Source organism: Salmo salar, chromosome ssa27 (assembly GCF_905237065.1).
Source record: "Salmo salar chromosome ssa27, Ssal_v3.1, whole genome shotgun sequence".
NCBI lineage: Eukaryota > Metazoa > Chordata > Actinopteri > Salmoniformes > Salmonidae > Salmo > Salmo salar.
Window position 1 is genome coordinate 32,871,212 of NC_059468.1, and position 12,493 is coordinate 32,883,704.

Sequence of the window (12,493 nt, forward strand, 5' to 3'; positions counted from 1 at the left end):
TGTGCTCAGCCCTCCTACCTGATCTACTCCAGACCCAGCATCGCTCCTCGTTTTGCCGATCCTCCACGTATCTGTTATGTGAAGTACCCTGTGCCTACCTACATATGCTTATGATGATCACCATTTTAGATTGTAAAAAGTACCTTTCACTTTTAGATTGTAAAAAGTACCTTTCACTTATTATTCTGCACTTTTAACATGTTAATATGTTTTCAATAAGGTTTACATAAATAATAATATAGCCTAGGCCTACGGTTTTATAAGAACACAAGAAGTATTTATAAATCAAATCAATTATTATTCACATTCACATATTTAGCAGATGTTATTGCCAGTGTAGCGAAATACTTGTAATATGTATTCATCCTCTCAAAATGTGTTTATTTTCTTCCATTCTAGAAAAATAACTGGAAATGTTTATCAAATGGATGATTTCATTTGGTTCATCTGCTAATTTCCACAAAGTAAAAAAATAAAATATAAAGAAGTGGTGCAAAGGTCCTACCCACATTCTAACCATTTTCACCTCACTCATCTCTGCCATTGTCCCAGGTAATTTGTTCTTTAGCTACAACAAGGGCTTCTTTGGCATTTGCATCCACTAAATATGTATTAGAGATTCACAGGATTATAACATTGAAATGTTGTGAAGTGCTGCCTCACCCTGGCTGGACACTCATTCATACTTGAATCCCATAGTAGAAGGTCTTATAAATGCTTGGTTTCCTGCCTGGATAGTTTAGACAATCCTGAACCATATAGTTTTCTCCGGTTTGACTTTTCTATTGGGTGTGACACTAGATATAAATGTAGGAAAGGACAGGAGGTGAACTAATCAGCCAAAATGAACCTAAATTCTAGACCTATACTGAGATGTTTTATAGGCTGATTGAAAGGCCAACTCTGCAGTGACATCCAGTCTATAACTCATTAACATTATTTATTGATTCATTTTTCAAGACTATGAAGATTGTGTTTTGGAAAGCTCTAGGAAATATTCTACATAGTTTTGTCACGTCCAGACCAGTAAAAGGGGTTGTTTGTTATTGTAGTATGGTTAGGGCGTGGCAGGGGGTGTTTTTTTTGTGTGTTTCGGGGTTTTTGGTGTATGTTCTATATTTTCTATTTCTATGTGTTTATCTGGGTTTTCTATTTCTATGTTGGGGTTTTGGAACAACCTCCAATTAGAGGAAGCTGGTTGTCATTGCCTCTAATTGGAGGCCATATTTAAGTGGGTTAATTTTCTCTTGTGTTTGTGGGTGGTTGTTTCCGTGTATAGTCTGAGCACATTACAGGACTGGTTTTCGTCGTTTGTGTTGTATGAGTATTTTTCCTTTCTTTAATAAATAAGAAGATGAGCAATTTAACCGCTGCATATTGGTCCGATGATTTCTCCTCCTCAGACGACGAAGTTTATGACAGAACCACCCACCAAAGTAGGACCAAGCAGTGGAGGAAGGAGCAGCAGGAAAGTTATTTGGAGTCGTGGACATGGGAGGAGGTATTAGATGGGAAAGGACCAAGGCACCAGGCTGGGGAGTACAAGTGCCCAAAGGAGGAGCTGGAGGCAGCAAAGGCTGAGCGACGGAGGTACGAGGCACTATATCCTCCATTTCAGGAGGTGAGGAGGCAGCTCCCAAAAACATTTTGGGGGGGGGCACACGGGGCGTTGGAGTAAGTCAGGCAATAGGCCTGAACCAACTCCTCACGCTTATTATAGGGAGCGTTTGGCGGTGAGAGCACCGTGCTATGTGGAAGTGCGCACGGTCTCGCCCATCCGCACGCACAGTCCGGGACGAGCGATACCAGCCCCCCGCAAGTGCCGTGCTAGAGTGGGCATCCAGCCAGGGAGAGGTATGCCTGCTCAATACATCTGGCCACCAGTGCGTCTCCTAGGCCCAGGCTACCCTGCGCCTGCTTTACACACGGCAGCCATCATGCATCAGCACAGCGCAGTTCGCCCTGTGCCAGCACTCCGCCCGTACCGGGCTACAGTAACAATCCAGCCAGGACAGGTTGTGCAGGCTGTGCACTCCCGACCTCCAGTGCGTAGTCAAGGCCCAGTGTATCCAGTTCCTGCTCCTCGCACTAGCCCTGTGGTGCGTTACTGTTCTGGCGCCTCCAAAGCCAGCCCCACGCACCAGGCCTTTAGTGCGCCTGCCCAGTCCAGTACGTCCTGCTCCTCGCACTAGCCCTGTGGTGCGTTACTGTTCTGGCGCCTCCAAAGCCAGCCCCACGCATCAGGCCTTCAGTGCGCAGTCCCCGTCCAGAGCTTCCGGCGACAGTTCCCCGTCCAGAGCTTCCGGCGACAGTTCCCCATTCAGAGCTTCCGGCGACAGTTCCCCGTCCAGAGCTTCCGGCGACAGTTCCCCGTCCAGAGCTTCCGGCGACAGTTCCCCGTCCGGAGCCTGCCGAGACGTCCCACAGTCCGGAGCCTGCCGAGACGTCCCACAGTCCGGAGCCTGCCGAGACGGCCCACAGTCCGGAGCCTGCCCACAGTCCGGAGCCTGCCGAGACGGCCCACAGTCCGGAGCCTGCCGAGACGGCCCTCAGCCCGGAGCCTGCCGAGACGGCCCTCAGCCCGAGGTCTCCAGCGACGCGCCTCAGCCCGAGGTCTCCAGCGACGTGCCTCAGCCCAGAGCCTTTAGCAGTGGTCTACAGCCATGAGCCTTCAAGGGGGGTGGGCAGGTTAGGATGGGGACTAAAGCCAGAGCCTGAACCACCTCCGTAGTTGGAGGATTGGGGAGGGGGGGGGTGTAGCACGGGAGCCGTCGGTGACAGTAGCCACCCTCCCTTCCCTCCCTTTAGTTTGGGGTTATTTATTTGTGAGGTTTTGTGTTTCGGTGCGTCTGGGGTCTGCACCTTTGGGGGGGGGGGTACTGTCACATCCTGACCAGTAAAAGGGGTTGTTTGTTATTGTAGTGTGGTCAGGGCGTGGCAGAGGGTGTTTGTTTTGTGTGTTTCGGGGGTTTTGGTGTATGTTCTATATTTTCTATTTCTATGTGTTTTCTATTTCTATGTTTGGGTTTTGGAACGACCTCCAATTAGAGGCAGCTGGTTGTCTCTAATTTGCCTTCGGAAAATATTCAGATCCCTTGACTTTCCACATTTTGTTAGATTACAGCCTTGTTATAAACTTTATTAAATAGTTTTTCCCCTCATCAAGCTACACACAATATCCCATAATGACAAAGAAAAAACAGGTTAGGATATTTTTGCAAACTTAGTCAAAATAAAACTTAAATATTACATTTGCATAAGTATTCAGACCCTTACTCAGTACTTTGTTGAAGCACCTTTGGCAGTGATTACAGCCTCAAGTCGTCTTGGGTATGACGCTACAAGCTTGGCACACCTGTATTTGGGGAGTTTCTCCCATTTCTCTCTGCAGATCCCCTCAAGCTTTGACAGGTTGGATGGGGATCATTGCTGCACAGCCATTTTCAGGTCTCTCCAGAGATGTTCGATCAGGTTCAAGTCTGGGCTCTGGCTGGGCAACTCAAGGACATTCAGAGTCTTCTCCCGAAGCCATTCGTGCATTGTCTTGGCTGTGTGCTTAGGGTCATTGTCCTGTTGGAAGGTGAACCTTCGCCCCAGTCTGAGGTCCTGAGCGCTCTGGAGCAGGTTTTGATCAAGGATCTCTCTGTTCTTTGCTCCGTTCATCTTTGTCTCGATCCTGACTAGTCTCCTAGTCCCTACCGCTGAAAAACATCCCCACAGCATGATGCTGCCACCACCATGCTTCACCATAGGGATGGTGCCATGTTTCTTCCAGACGTGACGCTTGGCATTCAGGCGAAAGAGTTTAATCTTGGTTTCATCAGACCAGAGAATCTTGTTTCTCATGGTCTGAGTCTTTAGTTGCCTTTTGGCAAACTCCAAGCGGGCTGTCATGTGCCTTTAACTGGCTTCCGTTTGGTCACTCTACCATAAAGGCCTGATTGATGGAATACTGCAGAGATGAAAAGGTCTGAATACTTATGTAAATACGGTATTTCTGTTTTTTAACATATTTGCTAACGTTTTAAAAAAAAATGGTTTTCACTTTGTCATTATGGGGCATTGTGTGTAGATTGCTGAGGATTTGTATTTATTTAATACATTTTAGAATAAGGCTGTAACGTAACAAAATGTGGAAAAAGTCAATTGGTCTGAATACTTTCTGAAGGCACTGTATAGAGCAGCTGTTGCTTTGTGAGGTATGTCTACCTGAAAATACATTATCTTAGTGGTTGATAGGTGGTATTCAGTAGTCATAAAAGTATGCCTTATTTACTTTGAAGAACTACAAAATAGTGAATTTGTCAGACAGCATAGGCAGCAGCTCTATAGAGATGAGTTGATGACGTGGAATTACATTTTTTAAAAGTAATCAAATAATAACCACATCTCGCCCATGGCCCTCAAAAATAGGGCCGGCCCTACCCATTTGTCCCGACATCACGCTTTCAGAGTCCTGCCTGATGCACGTAGCCGGTGGGAGGAACTTCAGTGCACATGAACACACTTCTCCGTCCGCCTTGGTATTGCTAACCAATACCGGTAGTTTCAGCCCAGATTTGATCGGCAGGAAAACGACTGGTAAGTAGACTACTAATCATAAACCTTCAGCAGTACGCTAATAACTTGTTTAGACACTACTGTGAATAAAGAGTCTAATGCAGGTCAAACTGGTGCATTTACCTCGAAATATAACGGTATGATAACAATTTCATGCAGCCATGCACTAAAGACATCGCCATGCGATATGCACAGGGTGTGTCTTCCTGCTGCTTGGACAGGCAGGGTAGCCTGGCAACAGCTGTAGCCCAGTAAGTTATTGTTGGCAAGCAAGTCTGAAATGATAAAGATAAATAAGATGGCTACTGAACTTGAGATTGTATAGCCTACTCGCACGAGCTCTAAATCACGACTATTCGAATGCGGCTGATGCCGGACAACACCGGCGGTCTAGTTCTGCCATCTCGTTTGTCGAAGTAACTATAGCAGCAGTGCTATAATGTAACATTGGGAAGGGTAGTGGAATGAACGGCTAGCTACTTTATAACCATGTATAGTCTGTGTTTGATTAGGCTATGTATGGACATTGATTGTTACAATGTCAGTCAAGGCAAAAGCAGGGCAGTTGTTGCAGGTTATTCAGCAACAAGACTAGTAGATCCTAACCAGCGGTGGCCCGTCCATTAAGGGGGGGGGGTGATTATTTTTCACCAAACACTTATGATTGCTAAAATATATATGTAATTCATGGATTAATGCTTTAAATGCTCAGTAAAGTGTGGTAACTGTGTACATTTTCCTGTTTCACATTTTTATTGTTCAAAACAAGCTGTTCTAGAATTTTTTTTTTTTATTTATTTCACCTTTATTTAACCAGGTAGGCTAGTTGAGAAGAAGTTTTCATTTATAACTGCGACCTGGCCAAGATAAAGCAAAGCAGTGCGACACAACAACAACAAACACAGAGTTGCACATGGAATAAACAAACGTACAGTCAATAACACAATAGAAGAAGTCTATATACAATGTGTGCAAATGAGGTAGGATAAGGGAGGTACGGCAATAAATAGGCCATAGTGGCAAAATAATTACAATATAGCAATTAAACACTGGAGTGATAGATGTGCAGAAGATGAGTGTGCAAGTAGAGCTACTGGGGTGCAAAGAAGCAAAATTAATAACAGTATGGGGATGAGGTAGTTGGATGGGCTATTTACAGATGAGCAATGTACAGGTGCAGTGATCTGTGAGCTGCTCTGACAGCTGGTGCTTAAAGCTAGTGAGGGAGATATGAGTCTCCAGCTTTGGTGACAACGCCGAAGTCAAGGATCGGTAGGATAGTCAGTTTTACGAGGGTATGTTTGACAGCATGTTTGAGGGATGCTTTGTTGCGAAATAGGAAGCTGATTCTAGATTTAATTTTGGATTGGAGATACTTAATGTGAGTCTGGAAGGAGAGTTTACAGTCTAACCAGACACCCAGGTATTTGTAGTTGTCCACATATTCTAAGTCAGAACCATCCAGAGTAGTGATGCTGGACGGCGGGCAGGTGTGGGCAGGGATCGGTTGAAAAGCATGCATTTAGTTTTACTTGCATTTAAGGGCAGTTGGAGGCCACGGAAGGAGAGTTGTATGGCATTGAAGCTCGTCTGGAGGTTAGTTAACACAGTGTCCAAAGAAGGGCCAGAAGTATACAGAATGGTGTCGTCTGCGTAGAGGTGGATCAGAGAATCACCAGCAGCAAGAGTGACATCATTGATGTAAACAGAGAAAAGAGTCGGTCCGAGATTGTCTAGCCCAGCTAATTTGTAGGGGTCCAGATTTTGCAGTTCTTTCAGAACATCAGCTATTTGGGTGAAGGAGAAATGGGGGAGGCTTGGGCAAGTTGCTGTGGGGGGCGCAGGGCTGTTGACCGGGGTAGGGGTAGCCAGGTGGAAAGCATGGCCAGCCGTAGAAAAATGCTTATTGAAATTCTCAATTATCGCGGATTTATCTGGTGACAGTGTTTCCTAGCCTCAGTGCAGTGGGCAGCTGGGAGGAGGTGCTCTTATTCTCCATGGACTTTACAGTGTCCCAGAACTTTTTGGAGTTTGTGCTACAGGATGCACATTTCTGTTAGGAAAGCAAATGCTAGCCTTTTCAAACTGCCTGTGTATATTGGTTCCAAACTTCCCTGAAAAGTTGAATATCGCGGGGGCTATTCGATGCTAATGCAGTATGCCACAGGATGTTTTTGTGCTGGTCAAGGGCAGTCAGGTCTGGAGTAGAGGTCGACCGATTATGATTTTTCAACACCGATACCGATTATTGGAGGACCCAAAAAGTCGCTACCGATTTAATCGGCCAATTTAAATAAATAAAATAAAATAAACTGTATTTGTAATAATGACAATTACAACAATACTGAATTAACTCTTATTTTAACTTAATATAATACATCAATAAAATCAATTTAGCCTCAAATAAATAATGAAACCTGTTCAATTTGGTTTAAATAATGCAAAAACAAAGTGTTGGAGAAGAAAGTAATGTTAGCTAGCTATCCCCAGTTAGATAAAGCTTTGTGACATTATGTTAGCTAGCGATCCCCAGTTAGATAAAGCTTTGTGACATTATGTTAGCTAGCGATCCCCAGTTAGATAAAGCTTTGTGACATTATGTTAGCTAGCGATCCCCAGTTAGATAAAGCTTTGTGACATTATGTTAGCTAGCGATCCCCAGTTAGATAAAGCTTTGTGACATTATGTTAGCTAGCTATCCCCAGTTAGATAATGTGTTTTCAATTATTGCGTCTTTGTGCTTCTTGGTTCTCCCTGGTGCACTCGTTCTAATTAGTATAATCTAATCTGTTCAAAACAGTGGCAACGTGCAGTAGTGGTCATTCGTTTTTTTGACATGCAAAAGTGAAATATGTGTATTTATGCTGTTCAAATGCACAGAACTTTATACAGTGCCTTCAGAAAGTATTCATACCCTTTGAATTATTTCCCATTTACAGCCTGAATTTCCCCCCCCCCCCAAAAAAAAAATCCCCCATCTACATACAATATCCCATAATGACAAAGTGAAAACATGATATTAGAAATCTTTGCTAATTTATTGAAAATTAAAAACAGAAATATCTCATTTAAATAAGTATTCACACCCCTGAGTCAATACATGTTAGAATCACATTTGGTAGCGATTACATATGTGAGCCTTCCTGAGTAAGTCTTTATGAGCTTTGCACAGCTGGATTGTACAATATTTGCACATTACTCTTTTAAAAATTCTTTAGCTCTGTCAAGTTGGTTGTTGAATGATGCTAGACAGCCATTTTCAAGTCTTGCCATAGATTTCCAAGCCAATTTAAGTCAAAACAGTTACTAAGCCACTCAGGAACATTCAATGTTGTCTTGGTAAACAACTCCAGTGTATATTTGGCCTTGTTTTAGGTTATTGTCTGCTGAAAGGTGAATTTGTCTCCCAGTGTTTGTTGGAAATCAGACTGAACCAGGTTTTCCTCTAGGATTTTGCCTATGCTTAGCTCCATTCCGTTTCTTTTTATCCTTGCCGATGACAGGCATACCCATAACATGATGCAGCCACCACCATGCTTGAAAATATGAAGAGTTGTACTCAGTGATGTGTTGTGTTGGATTTGACCCAAATATAACACTTTGTGTTCAGGACATAACATTCATTTCTTTGCCACGTTTTTTGCAGTTTTACTTTAGTGCCTTATTGCAAACAGGATGAATGTTTTTGGAATATTTACTAGTCTGTACAGGCTTTCTTCTTTTCACTCTGTCATTTAGGTTAGTATTGTGGAGTAACTACAATGTTGTTGATCCATCCTCAGTTTTCTCCTATCACAGCCATTAAACTATGTAACTGTTTTAAAGTCACCATTGGCCTCGAAGTGAAATTCCTGAGTGGTTTCCTTCCTCTCCGTCAATTGAGTTAGGAAGGACGCCTGTATCTTAGTAGTGACTTGGTGTATTGATACACCATCCAAAGTGTAATTAATAACTTCACCATGCTCAAAGGGATATTCAATGTCTGCCTTTTTTTACCCATCTACCACCTACCTATCTGCCTTCTTTGTGAGGCATTAGAAAACCTCCCTGGTCTTTGTGGTTGAATATGTGTTTTGAAATTCAATGCTTGACTGCGGGACCTTACAATTATCTGTATGTGTGGGGTGCAGAGATGGGGTAGTCATTTTAAAATCATGTCAAACACTATTATTACACACAGAGTGAGTTAGACTTTATTTAGACTTGCCATATCAAAGGGGTTAAATACTTATTGACTCAAGACATTTCAGCTATTCATTTGTAATGAATTTGTAAAAAATTCTAAAAACATAATTCCACTTTGACATTATGGGGAATTGTGTGTAGGCCACTACCATAAAATTTGAATTTAATTAATACATTTTAAATTCAGGCTCTAACACTTCCAAATGTGGAAAAAGTCAAGGGGTGTGAATACTTTCTGAAAGCACTGTATATCTTCTCAAAGAAACTAACAGTAGTTCGATAACTTGGCCTCATATTTCTGTCTTACTGCTTTGTTGACAACTCCAACCACCTAGCGCCCCAGGTATTCAGCCAATCAGCAACCCAGATAGCAAAACATTTCCTCTCGCTTGCTATTTGCCACTTTCCCTATGCCCAAAGCTATAACTTTATACCGCCAGCGGGCAAATGGATTTGCCATTCAAGACGTGATTTGCATATTTGGCGTTTAGCCTCCACTCAGAGAACAGCTATAAGCCCTAGACAAGCCATCTAGCCATGAGTTTATTTTAAAGAAAATAGCAAGGAATTTCTCTAATCTCAAATTCGGCTAACCACAGCCAGCCAGAGGATGCAAGCTGTTTTTGTTGTTTCTATAAATACCTTACATTTGTTGTGATTTTAATTTGATTTATTTGCCAGTCTAAAAACACAATACAACCACATGTAGACATTATGCATTTACAATCATTGAGGATGACACAAAAAAGTGATACCCCAATTTTTTGGATGTTTAAGTAGAATAATGATGTGTTGATTATGCCCCGATATAGCCTGCAATTTTGCCACTGGTAGAAACAAATCAAACTTTATTTGTCACGTGCGCCGAATACAACAAGTGTAGACCTTACTGTGAAATACTTACTTATAAGCCCTGAACCAACAGTGCAGTTCAAGAAGGGTTAAGAAAATATTTACCAAAGTAAAAAAATAATAAAAAGTAACACAATAAAATAGAAATAACGAGGCTATATTGACTCGGTACTGAGTCAATGTGCGGGGGTACAGGTTAGTCGAGGTAATTTGTACATGTAGGTAGGGGTGAAGTGACTATGCAAAGATAATAACAGAGTATCAGCAGTGTATAAAACAAATGGAGGGGGGGTCAATTTAAATTGTCCAGTGGCCATTTGATTAATTGTTCAGCAGTCTTATGGCTTGGGGGTAGAAGCTGTTAAGGAGCCTTTTGGTCCTAGACTTGGCACTCTGGTACCGCTTTCCGTGCAGTAGCAGAGAAAACAGTCTATGGACTGGAGTCTCTGACAATTTTTGGACCTTTCCTCTGACGCAGCCTATTCTATAGGTCCTGGATGGCAGAAAGCTTGGCCCGTAGTGCGTACTGGGCCTGTTAGGATGCTCTCAATGGTGTAGCTGTAGAACCTTTTGAGGATCTGGGGACCCATGCCAAATCTTTTCAGCCTCCTGATGGGGAAAAGGTGTTGTCGTGCCCTCTTCACGACTGTCTTGGTATGTTTGGACCATTTTATAGTTTGTTGGTGATCTGGACACCAAGGAACGTGAAACTTTCGAACTGCTCCACTACAGCCCTGTCGATGTTAATGGGGGACTGTTCGGCCCGCCCTTTTCCTGTAGTCCACGATCAGCTCCTTTGTCTTGCTCACATTGAGGGAGAGGTTGTTGTCCTGGCACCACACTGTCAGGTCTCTGACCTCCTCCCTTTAGGCTGTCTCATCATTGTCGGTGCTCAGGCCTACCACTGTTGTGTCGCCAGAAAACTTAATGATGGTATTGGAGTCGCATTTGGCCATGCAGTCATGGGTCAACAGGGAGTACAGGAGGGGACTAAGCACGCACCCCTGAGGGGCCCCAGTGTTGAAGATCAGCGTGGCAGACGTGTTGTTGCCTACCCTTACCACCTGGGGGCAGCCCATCAGGAAGTACAGTGATTGAGATTGTGTGTGATTGAGATTGCATCATCTGTTGGGGCGGTATGCAAATTGGAGTGGGTCTAGGGTTTCCGGCCTGATGGTGTTGATGTGAGCCATGACCAGCCTTTTAAAACAGTTCATGGCTAACGACGTGAGGGCTACAGGGCGGTAATCATTTAGGCAGGTTACCTTTGCTTCCTTGGGCACAGGGACTATGGTGGTCTGTTTGAAACGTGTAGGTATCACAGACTCGGTCAGGGAGATGTTGAAAATGTCAGTGAAGACACTTGCCAGTTGGTCCGCGCATAATATAGGCTACTGTACAGTATACTTGAGGCAATACTAAAGCTTCCTTTCTAAATGCCACTGTAACAGAGTTGTTCCGTCCCTCTCCTCACCCCAACCTGGGCTCGAACTATCGCTCCACAAAAGCGGCGGCCCTTGCAGAGCAAGGGAAACAACTACTTCAAGGTTTCAGCGCGAGTGACATCACCAATTGAATTGCTACTAGCGCACACTGATAACTAGCTAGCCATTTCACACGTAACCAAGTGTTGAGCGCTACCTACAGTAGGTGGTGGCACTGGTTAAACACCACAGAAGAAGCATCAACAGGAAGTTATCGTTGCTCCCATCCTCCATCGTGTTTTCAAACCTGTCTTTGATGCTTGACAGCTAACTTATAGGGCTACAGATGACAATTGTCATAGCAATGCCACTAGATGAAGATGCTCTTCTGAATGTAGTAGTGTGTGGCAGGGTTCCCCCTTGGTGCACATTTTGGTTTTTGCCATAGCACTACACCGGTGATTCAAATGACCAACTCGTCATTGACATATTAGTAATTTTAGAAGACACTCATTTTCATATTTGTTTATATTGGTCTCCCGTGGGAGTTGAACCCACAACCCTGGCGTTGTAAGTGTCATGCTCTACCAACTGAGCCACACGCTTTGATTATTTGAATTAGCTGTGTAGTGCTAGGCCAAAAACCAAAACGTGCACCCAGAGGGGGTGCCCCAGAACTGAGTTTGTGAAACCCTGGTGTATGGAATGATTGTTAATTCTGTTAGTCTAAAGCAATAATGTGATATTAAATTGTGACCAACATCATTGTGTTTACTTGATAGCTACCTACACAAATAGCTAGCTAGAACAAAGTGTTAATAAGATAAAAATTCATTATAAAGATTTAAAAGCAATACAAATAAGTACACGTCTCTGAGGTGACAACACTTCTAAAGGTTTCTACTGTAATGATCCAAAATGCATCAGTGCATCAGCTTATGGAAAAGGAGGAGTGTGATTTCTCAATACACAGTCGGATGATTCAAGAGCCTGGCTGTGTCCTTGTCAGTGGCCATATTAGCATGTAAATCTTGGTGGGGCAACCCCCCCCCCCACACACAACACTAAACAATACATTAATTGCACTATAAGGGCCTACATAAAGCTGTCCCAACAGCAGAGCTTTCTTTACCGCACCATGGAGTGAATCCTTACCACAGCTACACCTGGCTATCAGTGAAGCCTTGTCTGGCAGCGAAACAATTCATTCAGCCTCGTTTACTGCCTTTTAAAAAACATAGCTGATGTGGCTGACCACATCTCCCTGGCATGTTACATAATTTATGCAGCACCATATAATACATTTTTGGACTCACCTTGTTGTGCGCGGCGGTCCTTCATTGGCAAATTTTGTCATCAAAGAAAAAAAGATTTACAATTCCGAGTTGGACGACCATTCAAAACTTATTTTCACAGTCTGACTTCCAAGTTGCAATGCTTGCGGTTAGCCACTGTCACCGATTCCTTCCAAA

General features: G+C 43.5%; 1 protein-coding gene across 2 annotated transcripts in view; it reads left to right on the forward strand.

The window, feature by feature from the left end:
* The first annotated feature begins 4,446 nt into the window (after positions 1-4,446).
* LOC106588968 (protein tyrosine phosphatase type IVA 3) overlaps positions 4,447-12,493 on the forward strand; it is a 56,326-nt gene continuing 48,279 nt past the window's right edge. The window contains exon 1 of one of the 2 annotated variants that reach the window (XM_014178561.2): positions 4,447-4,581. The gene's annotated coding sequence lies outside the window, so the exon portion shown is untranslated. The remainder of the gene's footprint in view (positions 4,582-12,493) is intronic. The other variant, XM_014178560.2, reaches the window with a different exon arrangement.